At 33.6% G+C, this 22,276-nt stretch overlaps 1 protein-coding gene across 6 annotated transcripts in view; it reads left to right on the top strand.

Annotated features, from left to right (window-relative positions):
• The window catches only part of LOC123523153 (neurotensin receptor type 1-like), a 328,743-nt gene that overhangs the window by 249,411 nt on the left and 57,056 nt on the right, over nt 1-22,276 (top strand). Inside the window, exon 1 of one of the 6 annotated variants that reach the window (XM_045300826.2) lies at nt 1,241-1,385. The exons of the other annotated variants lie outside the window; for them this stretch is intronic. The gene's annotated coding sequence lies outside the window, so the exon portion shown is untranslated. Of the gene's footprint in view, nt 1-1,240; nt 1,386-22,276 lie in introns of those variants that run through there. 6 annotated transcript variants of the gene reach the window in all.

The raw sequence follows: 22,276 nt of genomic DNA, 5'->3' as shown, positions 1-22,276 counted from the left end.
GACGGTAGCATGCATTTCCACTACCGTCCATGAACAGGCTCAATCAAACCGAGCCTGCAACAATTTCGCTTTTGTTGTGTTGGGCGACCTGTGGAGTTTCCATTTATTCTATTTTGATACATATTTCCGTTTCAAATATGATTCTCAGTCAGTACACAAAGCTTAAAGAAATTCTGTTCGTAGGAAATTATTTCCCTATATACATAAAGGAAACTGTCAGATGTGTCTTTAAGCTTATTACAGATTAATAATTTACTAGTGATTTGAAGTCGCATTAGGTCCATGACTGCTAATATTCATAGTACGGCAAAAAAAAAATAATTTTACTGCATCATACTTGATTATTTCGTTCATTCATTGCAAGCAGTATATTGATAGCTTATGTGCAGATCGAATATCTGAAGCTTATGATAATCTGTCCATTTATTCATCACACCAAGTTTTTGTTTTCTGTGTGCTAGTTTAAAATGATTGTTAGTTTGAAAGGACATTCACACATAAAGATTAAATTACGCCCAATGGATAACATGAAACTTTTATAACCATATTCTTTGTCGAGGTGTTCTACTAGATCAATATTTTTCCTATACATCATTTGCACCGGAGAAGGCAGATATTTTTGAGTTGGTTTTATTTTTCAAACACACATGCATAGTTTTGTGTTAATTGTAAGAGAAAATCAACGATGCCTTAGCTTTCAGAAATTTGTAAAATGCGTTTGCCTCTATATTTTTAGTTTGTACTTAATTCTTTATTTCTCACTGTTATTATGAAAAAATCGTTTATTGCTGCATTTTATACAAAAAAAATTACCTTTAATGTATTTTTCCTTTGGGGTATAAAACTGACTTAATCAGATGCCCAAGTATAACATTTTCTCAAACGTTTGCTTTTTACCACTTACTTGATACTAATATTAAATCTCCGCGTTAAAGGCTTTGGAAACATATTGAATGGCTAGATTGTTACACTGTAAGGTGGACGCTTACTTTTCCCCAAAAATGGTGTTTTAATTCCGATTGATGTTGTCTTAACCTTTTTTAATTGATTAAAGAGCGTCTTGCGGTGAATTGAACATTTTATATTCTCTGTAAAGGGATTTAAGCGGCATTGGAAAGATGTCGATCGCTATCGCTTGCTATCAAAAACCTTCTTCGCTGTTTAGTTTGTAACTGTTCGTGGTTCAGAGTGGATCGATGCGATTAATGTCAATGTTTTTATGAGAATATTACAGTAAAAGTAAGAAATTTGACAAATACTGAACGCAATTTTAAATACAACAAACAGTTGTTATTCATGTTTCTGTCTTTTGAAAATATATAGAAAAATATACACTTCTGGTGAAAGGAATATAATGATATGACACGGATGATTTAAACTAAAACGTAAGTATTTTGTTAATACTTGACAGTGTTTAGGATATAAAACTAAATGATTTTCATTTTACATACTTTTATTATCTATCATCAATATATAACAGAACAGATATAGTATTTTGAGTGAAAGATAGATATAATTTCAGTTTTTATATAAAACATTTATATTAACTTGACAATAGGTTATAAAATTATATGTATAAAAATGTTATTATGGGTTTGTATAATAAGTTATAAATTGAAAAACGTATTTTAGAAAGAACATTATGCAGAAAATATTTTTGAAAAAACAAACTTTTGGATAATGATTTAATTTATGTATTTATCTAACGTAAAGTATGATATAGGCATTATCAGCAAAAAGGAAGTGTAGAAGTGTATGTTTATGCTGATATGAATGTCGTAAATTAAACAATCGATTATCAATTATCAAAAATGAGGTTTTTTTGTGTACATCAATAGCGGCCTTTCAATGTGAGCAGCAGGCAGTGTTATCTAGTGTCCATACAGGTTACGAACTGTTTGTAGCACTTTTCATTCTCTTTGCTAGCTCATTTCTTAGTTCAGTTTATTTCTATCCCCCGCAAAAAATGTAGAGATACAGCTTTGGAATTTTTCTACCCGTCCGTTCGGTCCATCTGTCGCTAAGCAATCACATCATAGTAACGAGTTAATATTCCGTTATTGTGTTCTTATTCACTCAGAGCTGCTACCTTGCATTTGTTTTCAAAAGATAGTGTGACCAAAGTTATTGCTCTACACTTTTTATCAGCTGCACTTTTTGTCCTGCTACAGCCATATAATATCTTGTTAGTTAATTTGACGTGATGTTTGGTGTTAATGCCTGTGCGTTAACTGGATGATTCTTTTCATAGAAAATTAGTCTTCTTATTCAAAATAACTTTTAAACCCGAGTACTCCCCTTCCCCTTAAATTAACTAGAAATTGCAATTTATGTTCCTCCAGTGCTTTACCTAGTTGCGTTAACTAGCGCTTCTTTTCTTATCGTATTTTGGATATGCTAGCATTAATAAGATGCGTTTTGAAACCAATATAACAACTCAAGCATAAGATCTTTTTCTGAGCACCAATTAAAAATTGACTAATAGTACTGTTGCTTTCTGAGATTAGCTTCCAAACTTAGGTCTATATTATTGGAATCAGATCTTCACTAAACTTTGTGTTGATACTTGCATTTGCAAGATTTGAAGACAACCTATAAAACATTAAGATTATATAAACTTTTTCTAATTTCTAGGCGATCATATAGATGGACAGTGAGGACAAAATGTAAATCAGATTGTCCAAAATGAGAAACGAGGAACTTGATGTTGCATGCTATCATGAAGTTGCGTGCTTTTATAGCTCCAAAATTTTCCAATCAACAGTATAAATCCATTTTTATTTCGAGTCTATATCAAATACTAGGCCTCCTCTAAAATCGTTTATTTCCCATTACTAAGTAATAAAATCTTAATGTAGATCTCCACTCCCCTCATGCTTCCTACCAACAGTTTTGGAGAAATTCTATTACTTTAAGACATGTCATGTGGACTTAGAATTTGTTTTTTGAATTTCTTCCCTGTCCTTTGGGCTTCAACAGTCAAGTTCTTTAGAATTTGCTTCCATCCCATTCGGGTGTATATTGCCCTGCTTTCCGGAGCTCTTGTTTTCTTTTGGGACATAAAAGGGGTTGTAGGAATATTAATTTGCATTGTTATACGATCACAAATAGTGTGCTCAAATGCAACATTTTCAGAACATCTGTGATTTCCCTGATATTCTATGGATGTTATAAACTTTTGAACCATATAGAACGGTTCGGCAGTCAAGCTCGAAAGAAAGATTATTGGTTAATAAAGCTAATGTCTTACTTTACCATATTCTCTATAAAAGGATTTTAGCGGCATTGAAAGGTTTTGATCGCTATAGGCTTCTGCGAGAAAATTTTCTTTGTCTGTTTTGTTGGTATAAAGCGGCGTAATGTAAAATGTCAACAAACTGTTGCCAGTATGAGCTCTAAGCTACTGAAAAAAAATTGATATTTGACACTGGCATGAATTTGTGCATGGATTAAGTTGTTTAGAAAAATACATATTTATGCAATGAAGATGAAATAAAAGATTATCATTGGTATTTTAAGGGGGAATGGTACTTTGTCAAAATTTAAGATTTGCTGATTGTCTTATATACCAAAATAATCTTGAAGATATTTCCAATTGATATCATCATCTTTTAGAGCAATAAACATGCGTATGACGTTACCATGACGTCGCAAACATGACCCGTTTTCGCGCTTTTTACGTCCGTTAATGGTAGCACTAAAATAGTATAAAACTCGATACTACAAGCGTATTGTTGGCGTCAATGCATTAGATTATATATCAAACGACAGAATAAAGCAATTTCTTAGTGATTATTAACATGAACAGGTATTTTCTATCTGAATTTTCGAAGGAGGTTCGAAAACAGACATTTGGTTCTTTAAGAAAATTCAGGAAGAAAATCGCTTCTGATCCATTTTGCAAAACATTGGCCCGTGGAATTTTTGCCAAATTTTTGTATGTGAAAATTCATTATGTTGTTAATATCTATGCCAAAATAGAAAAAAGTTCACCGAAGCGTTTTTTGTAGTAAAACCGTTTGAACTTGACTACTGCAGCGTCGTTAAAAGACATGTAATCGTTATGTAACGTTACATGTGTTTATTTTAAATGGCTTGTAATAATTCTACCTGGAAACCTATAAACAAGCAGTTATGAGACATGAATTAAATATTTCAATCTAATCGTAAAAATATTACACATTTTATAACATGCAGTATTTCAAAATATTTTCATTGAAAAGTGCGTATCTTTTAAGTTACTAGAAGTTCTTGATGTTCATTTCAATAGCCACTTCATGAACCTTTTTCAAACTCGGAGAAAAGCAAAAAAGAAGAATCGTCGATTATGCATATTTTGGTAATGTATTTGACAATGGTTGCAAAATATGCGGAAAAAGACTTTACTGAAGCCCGCCCGCTTAGCTCAATAGGTAAGAGCGTTGGTCTACGGATCTTGGGGTCGCTAGTTCGATCCTCGGACGGGGCGTATGTTCTCCGTGACTATTTGATGAACGACACTGTGTCTGATATCATTAGTCCTCCACCTCTGATTCATGTGGGGAAGTTGGCAGTTACTTGCGGAGAACAGGTTTGTACTGGTACAGAATCCAGGAAAACTGGTTAGGTTAACAGCCCGCCGTTATATGACTGAAAAATTGTTGAAAAAAACGTTAAACTCAAAACAAAGACTTTACTGGAAAAAACATATTTTCCGAAACTAAGTATGGTCTATATAGTGTACTACATTTTAAAATGTAAAATCTAAAATGCTATGGCATTTTACGGAACCCCTATTTAATAAACGTTACAGCTGCATTAGGTAAGCATGGGATAATTAAAATACAAACATTTCCGCACAGTTTTATCCGAATGTGAATTTCGTTTAAATTGTATTAATGATACAATTAAAGGCAGATTTATAGAATTTAAGTAAGTACTACAGTAATAAGACTGTTAAAAAAGTTGATTAATTTTCTGAATCAAGTTTTTACGCTCGTTTCAACAGTATGGCGGGTAGTTTCCTTAAACATTGTTCCTGGGAACGACCAGTACTAAACCCCTAACCTATGACACAACCTACCAAGTGTTCCCACATAAAGAGCCATGTTCGGTAGCGGGGCTCGAACTTACAGTCCTCCATCAGTGAGATATCTCAGTGAATCAGACCACGTAGGCAGTCCTAAAAGTTGACAGTTTATATATATACGCTATTTTTCTTTTGCAAGCAGTACAACGGAATTTTAAAATTCGAATGTTACGTATGAATTTTAAGATTCCGCCGTGTACTGTTTGCAAAGATTACACGTCAAAACATTTACATAAATGGTTACCGTTCTACCCGTTTTAACATATGTTATTTGAGCCGCGCCATGAAGAAACCAACATAGTGGCTTTGCGACTAGCTTTGATTCAGACCAGCTTGCGCAGTCTTGTCAGGATCTATGTAGTTCGCTTTTAAAGCCTATTGCAATTTAAGAAACCGTTAGCGAATAGCATGGATCCTGACCAGACTGCAAAGCCACCGTATGTTGGTTTTCACAAGGCGCGGCTCATTTCATTTAAATATTTCTGTTATTTGTTATTTGTTGCACAGGACGGGGAAAAAGCCTGAATAGAAACGACTAAATTATGAATTTTAAACATGCCATCACGTACAGGTTCCCCTTCCGTTTACATGACGACATAACGATATAGAATGGGGAATGTTCGTCCAGATGCCGTTTGTTTCGCGGCTTGTTTCACAATATTGTCTTTCCTAAAATTCAATAAAAAATATATTAAAGTTTGCAATGTTGGTCCAAATAGAAACTAGCAGTATACACTAGAGAACGGTCACTCAAAAAGATGCTAAATCCGTTCCCGATCCTGGATTATGTACTGAGCTTTTATTTTACACGTATTATAGAAAGAATAAGTTTGAATAGAATGGCTGTATAATAAGTCTTAATAAATTAAGAATGCTTATATTTTTAATAAAAAAATAGGCAATGAGCGGCAGTAAGCTTGTCTACCTGCCTGACATAACTGAAATACTGAAAGGGCCGTAAAACAGGATTCTATCAACCAAAACAAACAATAATATGAATTCATCTGGAATTTCCATATAAGCCGACAATCTCGCATGTTATGCGCCCTTTTCCGAGGTCACCGTACCGCGCTACTGATAATTTCCTGACAAGTCAACACGATGCTGGTACAAATCTATACTTTAGGTTGTGTTTCTGTAATAAGAATGTATATAACAGCCGTACTTAATCGGTATCTGTTTGTCTCCCTTGGCTATATTTTTGCATGAAAACAAAAATGGGATAATCTCGTAAATATTAGTACTAAAGAAATATTATCAATAAATCTATCTATAAATATAAATTTGCCATCAAAATATTATGTTTGTTTCAAAACAACTTATTACATAAAATAAATACACATACAAAAATAATATATATGCAAATTTAACACACCCGTGTGAGTGATAATTATCTATGACTGCTATATAAATATAATAATTTTCTAAAAGTTAGAGTGAAAAAGAGCAATATTTTTATTGAGTTTTCTGTCAATTATTTATGTTAATTTCGTTTTGAAAATTATATTATTATTGACCCTTGAGCCATTGGATATGCTATGGTATTCACTGGAAGAGGTCAATATTGTCCACCTCCGTTGAATATCACATCATATCTGATGGCTTAACAGTCAATAACTGTTTTATTATTTGGGTTCAAGTTTATAAATAAGTAACAAATATTGTTGCAATATATGTAATGTTTGAAAGTAACAATAACTGTGTGAAAACTTATCAAAGTTTACACGAAAACAATTAAATATGGTCAACTTCACAGATGCCAAAAAATTGGAGCAATTCTGTAAAAGCTATGGGAGCCCGATATTCGTGCTCAATTGCATAAAGAGGCATGCAATTCTGGACTGATGTACAAACATATTATAGAGGACGATGACTCTACAGCAACGAAATAAACTTAGGAGAAAGTTAATTCTGACATTGTAAAATTTTCAGATCCAGCACATACAAAACGGATCGTAGGAAATAAACTTGAAAAGATTAGTCGAGCCTGTCCATCATTAACCGAAAAAGTGAAATCATCATTCATTAAACAATTCACATACGCTGTCAATCAAAACAAACAAAAAGGAGAAGCTGAATTAATACAGGCGCTAGAAAGCATCGTTCCACATATGTATGGAGAGCACCATCTTTGCAGCCACTGGTGTAAAATAAGGCTAATAATGTAAATATTCACGTGCTTACGTCATGTCTTAAGCGACGTTGTTTATTGCGTCACAATACTCTAATTTAAACGGTTGTACTAGAAAAACGCTACGGTGAACTTTTTTCTATTTTGGCACAGCCATTAACAACATAATGAATTTTTACATACAAGAATTTGGCAAAAATTCCACGGGCCATTCTTTGACAAAATGGATCAGAAGCGATTTTTTTTCCTGAATTTTCTTAAACAACCAAAAGTCTGTTTTCGCACCTCCTTCGAAAATTCGGATAGAAAATACCTTTTCATGTTAATGATCACTAAGAAATTGCTTTATTCTGTCGTTTGATATATAATCTAATGCATTGACGCCAACAATACGTTTGTAGTATCGAGTTTTATACCATTTTAGTGCTACCATTAACGGACGTAAAAAGCGCGAAAACGGGTCATGTTTGCGACGTCATGGTAACGTCATACACATGTTTATCGCTCTAAAAGATGATGATACAAATTTGAAATATCTTCAAGTTTATTTTGATATATACGACTATTAGCAAATCTTAAATTTTGACAAAGTACCATTCCCCCTTAAGTACATAAAAAGTCACTTTCTTTCATTTTATATCTGTTTTTCTTTGTATTACCGAAACATAGATATATAATTTTGACGAAACGTTATAGAGGATTTAATGTTTAATATGTACATGACCATTTGCTATACACATCTAAGAACATACTTTATTTTCATTGTCTTGTAACTATTTGGAACTTGTTGCGGATTAAAAGAGAGGTTTGTCGCACCATCGACTCTCATTTAGTGTATTTGTCGCTGACTGTTCACATTATGCTGTATGGTTTACTTCGTCAGTGTGTGCGTGCTTTCAGTATATGCTTCTCTATGCGCGTATTTCTATAAGATTTCAGTATTAGTGGGGTTGTCATCTTTAAACGTGGATGTTCTTTGTTCTTGACCTTTTTATGCCCCCACTTTGGGGGGGGGGGGGGGGGGTTGGTGCGTATAGATTTGCCCTTGTCTGTCCGTCCGTTGTGTCGCGCCTAGCTCCAAAAGTATTTGACGTAGAGTCACAAAACTTTACAGGAATGTTTGTCAGCATGTGTAGTTGTGCACCTGGGGTTTCGCATCCGGATTCATTCAGTCATATAGGAGTTATGGCCCCTGACTTAGTAAAAAATTGGTTATTTTAATGTTTTGTCGCGCGTAGCTCCAAAAGTATTTGACCTAGAGTCACCAAAGTTTACAGGAATGTTGGTCAGCATGTGCAGTTGTGCACCTAGGGTTTCGCGTCCGAATTCATTCAGTCGTGTAGGAGTTATGGCCCCAGAATTAGTTTAAAATAGGTCATTTTAATGTTGTGTTGCGCGTAGCTCTAAAAGTATTTGACCTAGAGTCACCAAAGTTTACAGGAATGTTGGTCAGAATATGCAGGTGTCCTTTGTCATGTAGTGGGGACATCTGTATTCCATGGACACATTTCTAGTTGTTATCTAATTTACTGAACCTATTTGTGACAAGTACTTTGGCTGATAAAACGAGTTAATGAGACGAAAAACGTTAATTAAACAACAACATAATTGAATTAAATAATAATTGAAATTTCTAACAAATTCTATGAATATAGCGAGTACGGGAAAAGTACACGTGATGACCGATACAGAGATCCTCTTTCTAGCCTATTTATAGTTTCAGATTTATTTTTAGTTTGCAGTAAAAGCTTTCGTAAATATTCGTAAAAAAGATTGTATAAGCTTGTTCGTCTTCTGAAAACAATCCTCCACTTGACAGATATTTTAGACACACTTGTGACGAAACAGATCTTTCTGGAGCATGGTGCAAGCAAGGAATCCACTCTCTTGAGTATTTTATTTCAATCATGGCTAAGTGATAATTTGCAAGAAAACACAAGAAACATGTTTTCCGGGACAAAATGTTCAAGAAACATGTTTTCCGGGACGAAATTTTCAATACATAGAAGGGTTATTGTTAACTTTAGAGTTTTGATATTGATTTGCCATGTAATAAAAATTGATATACATTCCTTTTACGAAATTTATACCATAAAACCGTTTCTCTGGGAATGTTTTGGTGCATATAATCTTGACCAAGTTTAAGAGAATTTGTCGACTTTGAAAAAGTTGAAACTGAGAAAATTTGCAATTAGTCTGCTCACTAATTAGAGTATTTTAAAAGTTTTTTTGGCAGTTCTGCACTCTTTGTCATTATGTTATTGGTATATGTTGTAGTTCTAGCGAGAAAATATAAACTAATGTGTCTAATGTTTCTTAAAAGTTTTATTGCAATGGGAGTTGTTTCAAAAAAAAAACAATCACTTGCGATATCCCCTTAAATTACAACAATAGAGTTGACAATATTGAATTAATAATAGAAGAAGTACAGATGCTATAATTATGTGTCATATTTTTCATTTATTTTGAAGTTAAACTTAAATAATTAATAAGACAGCATACTGAATATTCAGATTTTGTCTTCACTGGTAGCATTTTGTTTTAGAAAATTATTAGCACATTAATTACTTAAAGGACGATACGGAAATAGCTTCTCGAAAAAAGAAAACAAAATCTTGCATCAACAATTAATGACAGATAAGAGACAATGTGAACAGTTCTACAAAATACGATAAATTATTGAATGTCATCACACTTTGAGTTTTATTTCCATGAGTCAACTGTAAGACCCATAATTTCATAAAATCTGTAAGATAAGACAAAAAGGCTTTTAATTTCCAGCCGACGCATAATGTATCCGGTCTGTTAACCTCAACATATTCTTTATAAAGCGTGTAACAAGTATTTTCTTCCTATTAAGGAAAATTTATTTTTCAGTGTATTGTATCAGCTTCAGTCCTGTGCCAGTTAATTTGTACTCTGTTGCATGGTCAGTTCGAAACATTGCTTACGGCTTGGAATACTACATTTAGCTGGCATATGGAATGTCGGTGGTTCTACCAAGGGGCCCGCCCATGTCTAACAGCTGGAAGTCTTCTCCATAAAGTCACCATAATTATGATATTATAATTATGTCCGTGTGACCAAGAACCCAACATTCTTACATAAAATGATAAACGTTGTATTTTTCACTCGATACAAAAATATCAGATAAAATTCTAAAAGGAAGTAGAGATTTAATTGTAATTAAAGTATGAATGACTTTAATTCATGAATTGATTAAAGATAGTCCTAAGCTAGGCCGCGGTAATGAAATGGTTTGACCACTAGATAGGTTTCAGCTGGTATCCCTTGATATTTAGTATTAGGCTTTTAACAGATGATAGCTCGATGTCAACTTATTTACCGGAACAACATCTGTGAAGTCACATATTGTATTGTGGTTTTTAACAGTTTCATCTAGATAACCTTTAATATTTCACACGGACATATATAATATCGGTGTTCCGACGTTCGGAAACGTAACATGAGTTTTTCTGCTAGAGTAAGGAAAAGTTTGATCATTGGGATGGATATTTAACTTAAAAGTAAAACGTAAGTCTTATTTTATTCACACATGTTTTATATAAAAGACTGATACCAAATAACGTCATTTGTGTATTATTTCATCATAGATAACTTTCATTCGAAGCACAGAAGCAGGTACATTATGTGACTTTACGATCTGAAATGAATATATGACATAAACAACTTTGTGTTAAAGTTTAATGTTTTAACATTGCATGATATAATTGTGGCATAATACGTTTAAATAATTGACTCTTTTCTATGAAAATCAAGTCAGATGTTTGAAATATAAACCGCAAATATATCTGTCTGATTCCATATCTACGCAAAGCGTTGATTTTAAGAACTATTCAATATGTTCATTCAGTACAATAATGATTCATACTCTATTGTGTGTGGATCCGCATCTATTGTGTGTGGATCCGCAAAATTCTGAATTATATATTCCTAATGGTCCCTGAAGGGCAACAACGCATTTTGTAAAATGCCTTTAAATTGCCCAGTGATGATAAAGATCTTTGATATAACTTTAACATAATACACATCTCAATTTGCTTTTGTAACTGTACAGTGTGCACTAACATTATCTGAATGTAACAGTTCACAATATAAAATCATTAATGATAACATACTGCAAGCTGTTAGCGGTGACAATTTGATAAAGGGAGAATTTTATCAATGAAAGATCCCTTATCATTGTAATTAACTTGTGCGATATTGCCTTGACAATAGTAAAATGAATATTTTGTGTAGGTATCATAGATATTATTTGTAGCTTAAGAATTTATATTCGAATGACATAATTATGTTAAAGTCCGTTCAGACACGAGCGGTTAAATCAAGCAGTGACTACACAAATTGCTTCGAAATGTCAAATACAAATGTGCATTATTTGTTCTCGTGTCAACGTGAAGTAAATTGCTATACGCAGCTCAAGTACACCTAATTTGCATAAGAGCTATGTGAATTCCGGTATATAAAAACTTTATTGCCATGTTGTTCCTTTCGCAGATCTGGCAGATTATATTGTTCGAATCTGTTGTGAACATTCTAATAGATCTAAAGATCTTTCTATTGATAATGGGTGATGGAACTCTATTCGTGTGCAGTTACTTAATACCTTTCTAGGTATTAAATGAATATCCCATTTTCAGGCATGTCCGAATAAGCTAGTTGACAGTTCCATAGATTTCAATACAAATTTAAACAGACACAGTGAAACCCAACACGACAAAATGGCTAGATTTGTGTCCGTGCAATGTAGGCCACCGGTGCCTCCACTGCCTGTCAGTGTAAGCAGTTTCACTCTGGTTTTGCTGGATGATATCCAGGTGCACAATTACAAATGCTTTATAATGATCCTCTAATGTTTTATTACTCTAGGTCAAGTACATTTTGAGATACATGCAACACAAACCTTTATACCCTTACCCCATACTATGTTTCTCGAATCATTTCAAACTATGGATACGTACATATACCTATTACTGTTATAATTTGTGTAAGATAATATTAACACATATCTACATCCATTACTGAAACCAAAACTAATTATTGCTGAGTGTAAAAATATACATATAGTTGACTTCCTTGCAAAGAATGAAATGTTCCAGTTTTTAAACAAATACCAAAGTTATAATAATGGCAATGTGTAATTTCCTAATAATGCACTACAGAAATTGATTTTTGGCCATGTGTTGCAAATCTATGCAACGTAATCATATTTTTGTTAATATATTGGTGTTTCTTTCTGTAATAAAAAATGGTGAAAATGGATTAAGTAAAAAAAGCATCATTTTTCTCTTACATTTTTCATTATACATGCTGTTCAAACTTTAAAACAGGAAAGAGAATAGCATGTATAAAGACAAGTGTAAACAAAAAGTAACATGAAAGAGAAGAGGTATTGAAATATCAGCTATAATAAGAAATTAACATTTCATATATTACTGTTGTAGTTCGTGTAAGGTAGCATTAATTAAGAAATGTTTGGAGTTTAGATGCGAGTGATATAATAATACGCATCTAAACGAAAACAATGATTTTATTCACGAACAAGTCACTGTTTGAAATATATATTACTCCGATTCTAACACGTTTTCAAGGAAAGGGTTATTAGCTATCCGTCAAATATTTGCCTGATTTCTGTTGATTTCTTTTCCAGCGCGCCGCTATGCCGTCTAACGCTATGACGTAATAATTGTGACGTCAGAAGAAAAAACTGTTGAATAATAACACATAGATTTAGCCCTTTTTATTTAATAGGATGACAAATCGAGTTAGAATAATTATCTATACCCGAAACGTACATGGATTAGATCATGTTCACGCTTCTATTATTTTGCTTTCCTAAACATGGTGTTGGTCATTTTGCTTTCCTATAATCATACGTATGGCAAATAGGTCAGTGAATATTGTTACTAAATAATAGGAGATTTATCTTTCCTTATTGTTAACAACAAACTTTCAGGAAATATCAATTTTACACGTTCTGGAATTCTATTTTTACCGACAGACGTTCAACGATATATATAGCCGAATACGTTTCCTTCCTAAACCTAATGGATATGCTATTTGTCGTTAAGGACACTGCAGAGGCATTTAAAATTCAATATTACATATTGTAGTTTAACGTTTATTGGTGTCACTTCCTATAATCTGTCCCTTGCTGTATCATTTCTGTTGACTCGTAACACGTGGACAAATAAGATTGAAAAAAAGTTATGAATATCACAGTGTAAAGTTCATAACGTCGCTAATGCTAAAAAGTGACAATCTGTTTTTCATGAGATAGGCGACAACAATTCAGGATACATGCACCATATATATAATTCCTAAAAAGAACAATACAGTCGATACATTTATTGTGTAATGATATCAGAAGTTGAAGGTAAAGGTAGATTTCTCGGAAGCACAAAGAACGGCAAAAGCATTCAGAGCTGTGACAAATATATTTCAGGAAATACAGCATAGATTATTGCCATATCGAATAATAATTATATGTAGATACGCCCTCATTGCGTTGAACCCTCGATATATAATAATCTGCAATATTAGTTGTGAATAAAAACATCATTATTTATAATATCCAGTAATTGATCGCGATTTATTAACCGTTTATCCCATTAGGCACTGCATTAAGTACTTTAACCTTTCGTTGTTAGTTTATACTAATTTACTTTAGGTCGATTGTGAAGCAAGTTCTACAACTTACATTAATCACTCTCGACACCTCATTCCTGATGGAATCTATCGCCTTGAGGGTATGAGAAAGGAGAAGCCGGTGTCCCTTTAAATGCTGAGCGCCAAGCAATAGAGCTACTGGTACCACTTTTCATGTCTTTGGTATGACGTGACCGGGGATCGAACCCACGACCCCGCAATATTTTATGTTGAACACTAACCGTGTGACATTTCATTACTAACATGCAAACTTGAATTAAACTAAAATATTGCATCATTCACACTGAAATAATAACTTGCTTTCCATTTCTAACATCATTCAATTGTGTGATAATACTTTGTAGAAGAAATCTATTTTCATAGTTTCTCATTTAAGCAAATTATAGATTATAGTTTAATTGCCGATGGAGCCGCAGTCTGCTTGACCATATAAATAACTTTATGTAAATAGTTTACTGCACCATGCTTGGTTATTTAGTTCATTCATTGCAAGTAGTATATCAATAAATTATCCGATTAAATTATGCCAAAAAGATAAAATGAAACGTTTATAACCATATTCTTTGTCAAAATATTCTACTAGATCAATATTTTCCTATACGTCATTTTTATCGGAGAAGGCAGATATTTTTGTTGTTTTTTTCAAACACAAATACATAGTTTTGCATTAATTGAAAGAGAGGACCAACGGCGCCCTACCTTTAAAATTTTTGTAAAATGCGTTTGCTCTTTGTTTCTTACTGATTTACGTCGCTTATTGTTGCGTTTTTATACAATTTCCCTTTAATGTAGTTTTCCTTTGGGGTAAAAACTGATTTTATCAGATGCCCAAGTATAACATTTTAACAAAAGTTGACTTCTTACTATTTTTTGGTAATGTAAAATCTCTGCGTAAAAAAACTGTCGAAATGAAACGTATTGAACAGCTAGGTAGTTAAACTTTAAGTTGGTCACTTATTTTTCTCTAGAAAAGGTGTTTTAATTCCGGTTGATGTTGTCTCAACCATACTGATTGATTAAAGAGCGTCTTGCGGTGAGTTGAACATTTTATATTCGCTGTAAAGGGATTTATGCGGCATTGGAAAGATGTCGATCGCTATCGCTTGCTATCAAAAACCTTTGTGGCTGTTTAGTTTGTAAGTGTTCATTGGTTCAGAGTGGATCGATGCCTTCAATGTCAAGATTTTTATGCGAATATTACAGTGAAAGTTAGAAATGACATGACATTTGACAAATACTGGACACAATTTTAAACACAATTTTGATTCATGATTCTGTCTTTTGAACTATAATTATAGAAAAAATATACACGTCTGGTGTAAGGCATATAATGATATGATATGGATGGTTTAAACTAAAACGTAAGTATTTTAATATTTGGCATTGTTTTTGAATATAAAACTAAATTATATTTTCATTTTACATACTTTTATTATCTGTCATCAGTATATATAACAGAACAAATAAGCATTTTGAGTAAAGGTTAAATACAATTTCAGTTTATATAATACATTCATATTATCTTGACGTCAGACAATAGATTATAAATTATATGTATAATAATGTTATTATAATTATGTTAAAATAATAAGTTATCAATAAATTTAAATAAATTTAAAACGTATTTTATATAGATAATTATGCAGAAAACCCTTTTGAAAAAAACTTTCCTGGATAATAATTTAATTTATGCATTTATCTAAATATGATATTGACTTCATCAGCAAAAAGAAGTGTAGAAATGTATGTTTATGCTGAGATGAATGTCAACAAATTAATCAATTATCAAAAATAATGTAACTTTGTGTGTATCAATATCGACCTTTCAATCTGAGCAACTATAAAATATGAAAAGGCAGTATCAATTAATTGTCCATACAGGTTGGGACGAACTGTTTTGGCCCTGGCCGCTTAGCTCAATAGGGAGAGCGCATATCTACGGATCGCGGGGTCGCGAGTTTGAGACCTGGGCGATGCGTATGTTCTCCGTGACGATTTGATAAAAGACACTGTGTCTCAAATCGTTCGTCCCCCAACACTGATTCATGTGGAGAAGTCGGCAGTTACTTTCGGAGAACAGGTTTGTATTGGTACAGAATCCAGGAACACTGGTTAGCTGAACTGCCCGCTGTTACAAAACTGAAATACTGTAGAAAACGGCGTTAAACCCAAAACAAACAAACTAAAACGAACTGTTGAGAACTTCTCATTCTCCTTGCTAGCTCATTTCTTGTTTCAGTTTATTTCTATCCCCCGCGAAAGATGTAGAGATACAGCTTTTGGCGTTTTCAATTTTTCTGCCTGTCCGTCCGGCCCGTCTGTCCCCAGGCAACCACATCTTACGTGTTAATATTCCATGTTAATATTCCCTAATTGTGTTTGTATTCAGTTAGCTGCTACCTTGTGCTTGTTTTCAAAAGATAGTATGACCAAAGTAACTATATCAATCAGCTGCACTTTTTGTCCTGCCACCACCATATCTATATATTGTTAGTTAATTGGACATGATATTTGTTGTGAATGCATTTGCGATCATGTAAACTATTGCATCATATCAGCCTAATCGCCCTTGATACGTTTAAAACTACCATTCTTGCTGATATCATAGTCGTAGTATACAAGTATTAGCGGATGTTATTTGGAAATGTTTGTGCTAACTGTGAAAAAAAAGTCTTATAAATAACTTTTAAACCAGAGTGCCCCATCCCCTCCCCTCCACTTTAATTAATTAGAAACTGCAATTTATGTCCCCCCAGTGCTCTATCTAGTTGCATTTTGTAAATTGGGAAATAGATTTTAGTTTTGCATGCTTTGTCCGCAAATAAAACACGGTTTTGAGTTCAGATGCGTATTAATCTAATCACGAAGACCGATAACCTGAGTATTTAATTACGTTGCATTTGAACGCATTCTAATACATTAACACATTCAAATTACACAAGAAACGGATACTAATCTGAAATAAACTGCGGTTTTAAATACGAGGGAGTAAATCGGAATAGCCGAAAGTAGGTCGTTTTGCGAAACGTGCTCTAACCGACAAGGCAACACACGATAACATCCTTCTTAATATAAATAAAAGAAAATCGGAAAAGTGTAAGAATGGTTTGTATACACTAGCAAATACATTGCAGCAGATGTATGCTCACTTGACCTATTTGTATGACAGTGATAACCCTTTTATGGTTATGAAAGGACAACTTTACAAGAATGTACAAATTTGATCGTCTTACTTCTGTGACTCAAACCGTAGCGACATTTGTCTTTCTACCTGATTGTACCAGATGGACATTTCGCGGGGGATAATTAATCATTTAATGAACTTATTTAATCTGCAATAAAAGTTCTTAGGATTCAAATATGTTTCCATAAGCTCATCCATTATGTCAAGAGAAATTCTCACTTGATTGATCTTTAGGCACATATGGCACGTCACTTTATTTATTCTAAAGGCACAAATGGTACAAGCGGGGATCTCCGGAGTGATGGGTTTGACAATTGACACGTGTCTGAATTTCATAAGACTTATCTTTATTTTGCAAAAAATAATCCAGTAAATATAAATTTTACACAGAAAATAATAGACAACTTTTTCTAATGTGCAATATTCAATTCCTTGTCATTATATATCTATGTCTGCCATTGTTTGAAAATATTGCTTCATTTCTTATATTATTTTGGTTATGCTACTGCCGAAGGCCCAACATTAATAAAGTACGTCTTGAAACTATCATAGCACTTATTAAAATTGACCAATAGTAGAGTTGCTTCCCGGGACTAGCTTCCAAAAGTAGTTCTACATCATTGAAATCAGATCTTCACAAAACATTTGTTGATACTTGCAGTGATACGATTTGCAGACAGCCTGTTAAAAAATAAGATTATATAGACATTTTCTGATACATGGACGATCATATAGATGGACAGTGACGAAAAAAAATGTAAATCAGATTGTCCAAAGAGACGAGGAACTTAAGATTGCATGCTATCATGAAGTTGCGTGCTCTTATAGTTCCAGAAGCTTCTAATCAACAGTATAAATTCATTTGTATTTGAGTCTATATTAAATACTAGGCCTCCTCTAAACTCGTTTATTGCCCATTACTAAGTAATAAAATCTTAATGTAGATATTTTGGAACCATAAAATGCAACCAAGCAAAATAATAACAGACTCTGTTTGATTGAGTCTGTTAATGTGAGGTATTGGAATGTGTGATTCATCTCCACCCCCTCCCATAATGCTCCCTAATGCTCCCTACCACCAGCCTCATGCTACCTACCACCAGCCTCATGCTCCCTACCACCAGCCTCATGCTACCTACCACCAGCCTCATGCTCCCGACCACCAGCCTCATGCTCCCGACCACCAGCTTTAGCGAAATTCTGTTACATTGATTATAAATGCACTCCATGATTCCAAAGGACCAGAAACAATAAGAACACTGAACCATAAGACATGCCATGTTTTTAAATTAAAACTCGCTAATGGCAAGCAACCCTACTTTCGTAGTCCTGGTTTGATTTATAATGTTTTTTATCTTGCGAAAACGATTTTTGTTGCCTTCTGTGATGAAAATTATGTAATGATAAAAATATATCGAGGTATCAATAGATTATGTGCAGCCTATAAAAGCATGTTTTCCATTCACTAAAAAAACCTTTTGTTGTTTTGTATATCTTTTCAAATTCGTTTTGAATTTCAATCAGCATTTGATAATACAGGTTTCGTTCCAATTAATCGTATGTAAACCTGTTTTACAAAATTTATATCCTTCTCTAATTTAATATTAATATACTTCCTTTTATCATTGGTCTGTAGTTGATCAATATATTTGTCGGCTTAAACCTCGCTGGACTTACAGATGGTTGTTGGTTCTACCCAGGTGCCAGCCCACGATGAATAATGCCTGCGGTCTTCCTCCACCATAAAAAGCTGTAAAGTCGCCGTATGACCTATAACTTTGAGGTTAAACCAAAATTATGTTTTTATTATAATCCATCTCAAAAAAAACAAACTTTTTTCTCCTGCTTTTTTGAGAACGAAGGTAATAACGACACCTTTGTCAATAAAATATGGAAAGTAGATCCCTCGGAAGCACCGAGAACAAGGCAAACAATGAAAATTGCAGACTCGGTTTGATTTAGTCTGTTCATGAGCAGTAATGGAAAATGCAACACTGCCCACGCCCCCTAGCGCCGGCTTAAGCAGTATTCAATCTTCAAATCTAAATGAGTTGAAATCAATGATCCCGAAGGACCAGAAAATATAACAACACTGAGATGAAGTCGGGGCGACTTTTTACGGCCGCCACACAGCACTTAACACCCGCTGTTGTGAAGTTTTGTTGGCTTTTAGCTTAACATTCTAAGACTTATAATGTTTATATCTTGTTTTCTTTATAATAACATGTTTTGCATAATTTGAGATGTATAAACATAACACTATGTATAAACGTTGTTATCGTTAAACTCTGATATCTCATAATACTTTTATCTTATTTTCGTTTTAAGTGTTGTTTTTTTTTTCTTTTTGGGCATAAAAGGGATTATAGAATTTAGAATTTGCATTGTTATACGATCAAAAATATTGTGCTCAAATATAACATTTTCAGAAAATGTGTGATTTTTCTGATATTCTATGGATGTTAAAAGCTTTGGAACCATATAGAACGAACTGGTAGTTAAGCTCGAAAGAAAGGTTATTGGTTAATACCGCTAATGTAGTCATTACTGTGTCTTACGGTGAGCCGAACACTATAAAGGATTTTAGCGGCATTGAAAGATGTTGATCGCTGTAGGCTTCTGCGAGAAGATTCTCTTTGGCTATTTAGTTGGTATAAAGCGACGTTATGTAAATGTCAACGAGTCGTTTCCTGTATGAACTCTGAAGTTACTGAAAAGATTTGAAATTTGACGCTGGCATAAATGGATTAATTTGTTTAGAAAAATATATATTTATGAAATGAAGATGAAATAAAACATTATTATTGGTATTTCAAGTAAATAGTAAGTCAATTTCTTTCAGTTTTACTTTATATTTCACTTTATATTTATTGTTGTTGTTTTTTTTTTTTTTTTTTTTGTATTATTAAAGCATACTAGATATTATTTTTTATGCAGTAGTATAGATGATTTTAATATTTTATAATACAAACATGGCAGTTTGCCGCACACATCTCAGACTTTCTTATCATTGTCTTGAAACTATTTGGAAATTTGCAGGGATTAAAAGAGAGGTTTGGCGCACCATTTACTCTCTTGCAGTGTATTTATCGCTGACTGTTGCGAGATTCAACGTGATTCTTTACATATTTGTATGCTTTATTTAGTCAGTGTGCGCATGTTCTCATGATATGCTTCTATGTACGTATTTCTTTAGTTTAAACATATTTTATTCCCAGTAATACATGTACAAATTAAAAACATACATCGTAGTTTGAACAAGATACGTATGAAAGGAAAGAATGAAAGACACATAGTCTTATAGAATTCTTCTCCTTTGCGGACAAAATAATTTGTGCAAATACTTCAGGTCTTAGTTGTACCGAGATAATGAATATAGTCTTAAAAAACAATTTAATTGAATATAATTGTAAACACAAGTATGATGGATAATTTACAATTCGTGTGATTTGACAATAAGACAAAAAGTAGAAGAAAGGATAGAAAGAAGGACTAAGAAAATGTGTCGTATTTCTTTCGGGTTTCAGTATTAGTGAGTTGCCATCTTCAAACGTGGTTGGTCTTTGTTCTTTATTTTTTCTGTACATTTTTTGTTATTTAAGATACTGGATAATATCTAATTTACAGAACTTATTTATGACAAGCACTTTGGTTGAGTAAATCTCATTGATGAGACGAAAAGCGTTACTTAAACAACAACATAACTGAACAAAAAATGTAAATGAAATTCTTAACAATTTTAGAATGTGTAAATGTATATAGATCCAATTGTATCTTATATTTCTGTATAGAAAGGCATACGTATTTTTAAAATTATAGTATTGTAATGTTTTATCATGCTGTACATATGAAGATACATAAACTATTTGACTTGTCTTGACTTGATTAAAAGTGCGGTAATAAAGTTGTACTTGATGACCAATACAGAGATCCTTCATAACTGCAGATTTATGTTTAAGTTGCAACAAAAGCCTTCGTATTTTTTCTAAAATTTTATAAGCTCGTTCATCTTCTGAAGACAAGTTTTGATATTGATTTGACACTGTTAGTCATGTAATTAAAACTTTATATACATTTCTTTTATGAAAATTATATCATAAAAACCGTTTCTCGGACAATTAAAGCTTTGTAATTTGATACCGATTTTGCGTACACCTGCATCAATAGGGGCTACAGGGGCTCTTTAAATAGTCCCAGTCACTCTGGAGTTATTATGCCCCCCTTTGAAAAAGGATGGGTATATTGTTTTGCAGATGTCGGTCGGTCTGTCGGTCAGTCGGTCGGAATGTAGACCAATCCGTTTCCGGATGATAACTCAAGAACGCTTGGGCCTAGGATCATGAAAGTTGATAGGGAAGTTGGTCATCACCAGCAGATGACCCCTATTGATTTTGAGGTCTGTATGTCAAAGGTCAAGGTCACAGTGACCCTGAATAGTAAAACGGTTTCCGGATGATAACTCAAGAACACTTGGGCCTAGGATCATGAAAGTTGATAGGGAGGTTGGTAATGACCAGCAGATGACTCCTATTGATTTTGAGGTCAGTATGTTAAAGGTCAAGGTCACAGTGACCCTGAACAGTAAAACGGTTTCCGGATGATAACTCAAGAACACTTGGGCCTAGGATCATGAAAGTTGATAGGGAGGTTGGTAATGACCAGCAGATGACCCCAATTGATTTTAAGGTCAGTATGTTAAAGGTCAAGGTCACAGTGACCCTGAACAGTAAAACGGTTTCCAGATGATAACTCAAGAACACTTGGGCCTAGGATCATGAAAGTTGATAGGGAGGTTGGTAATGACCAGCAGATGACCCCTATTGATTTTAAGGTCAGTATGTTAAAGGTCAAGGTCACAGTGACTTTGAACAGTAAAACGGTTTCCGGATGATAACTCAAGAACGCTTAGGCCTAGGGTCACGAAAGTTGATAGGGAGGTTGGTAATGACCAGCAGATGACCCCTATTGATTTTGAGGTCAGTATGTCACAGGTCAAGGTCACAGTGACCAGGAACAGTAAAATGGTTTTCAGGCAATAACTCAAGAACGCTTGGGCCTAGTGTCAGGAAAATTGATAGTTAGGTTGGCCATGACCAGCAGATGACCCCTATTGATTTAAAGGTCATTAGGTCAAAGGTCAATGTTACATTGGCCAGGAACATTTAAATGGTTTCTGATCTTCTTGTCCAAAACCATAGGGCCT

Source organism: Mercenaria mercenaria, chromosome 8 (genome assembly GCF_021730395.1).
Source record: "Mercenaria mercenaria strain notata chromosome 8, MADL_Memer_1, whole genome shotgun sequence".
NCBI lineage: Eukaryota > Metazoa > Mollusca > Bivalvia > Venerida > Veneridae > Mercenaria > Mercenaria mercenaria.
This window is presented reverse-complemented; position numbering and strand designations above follow the sequence as displayed.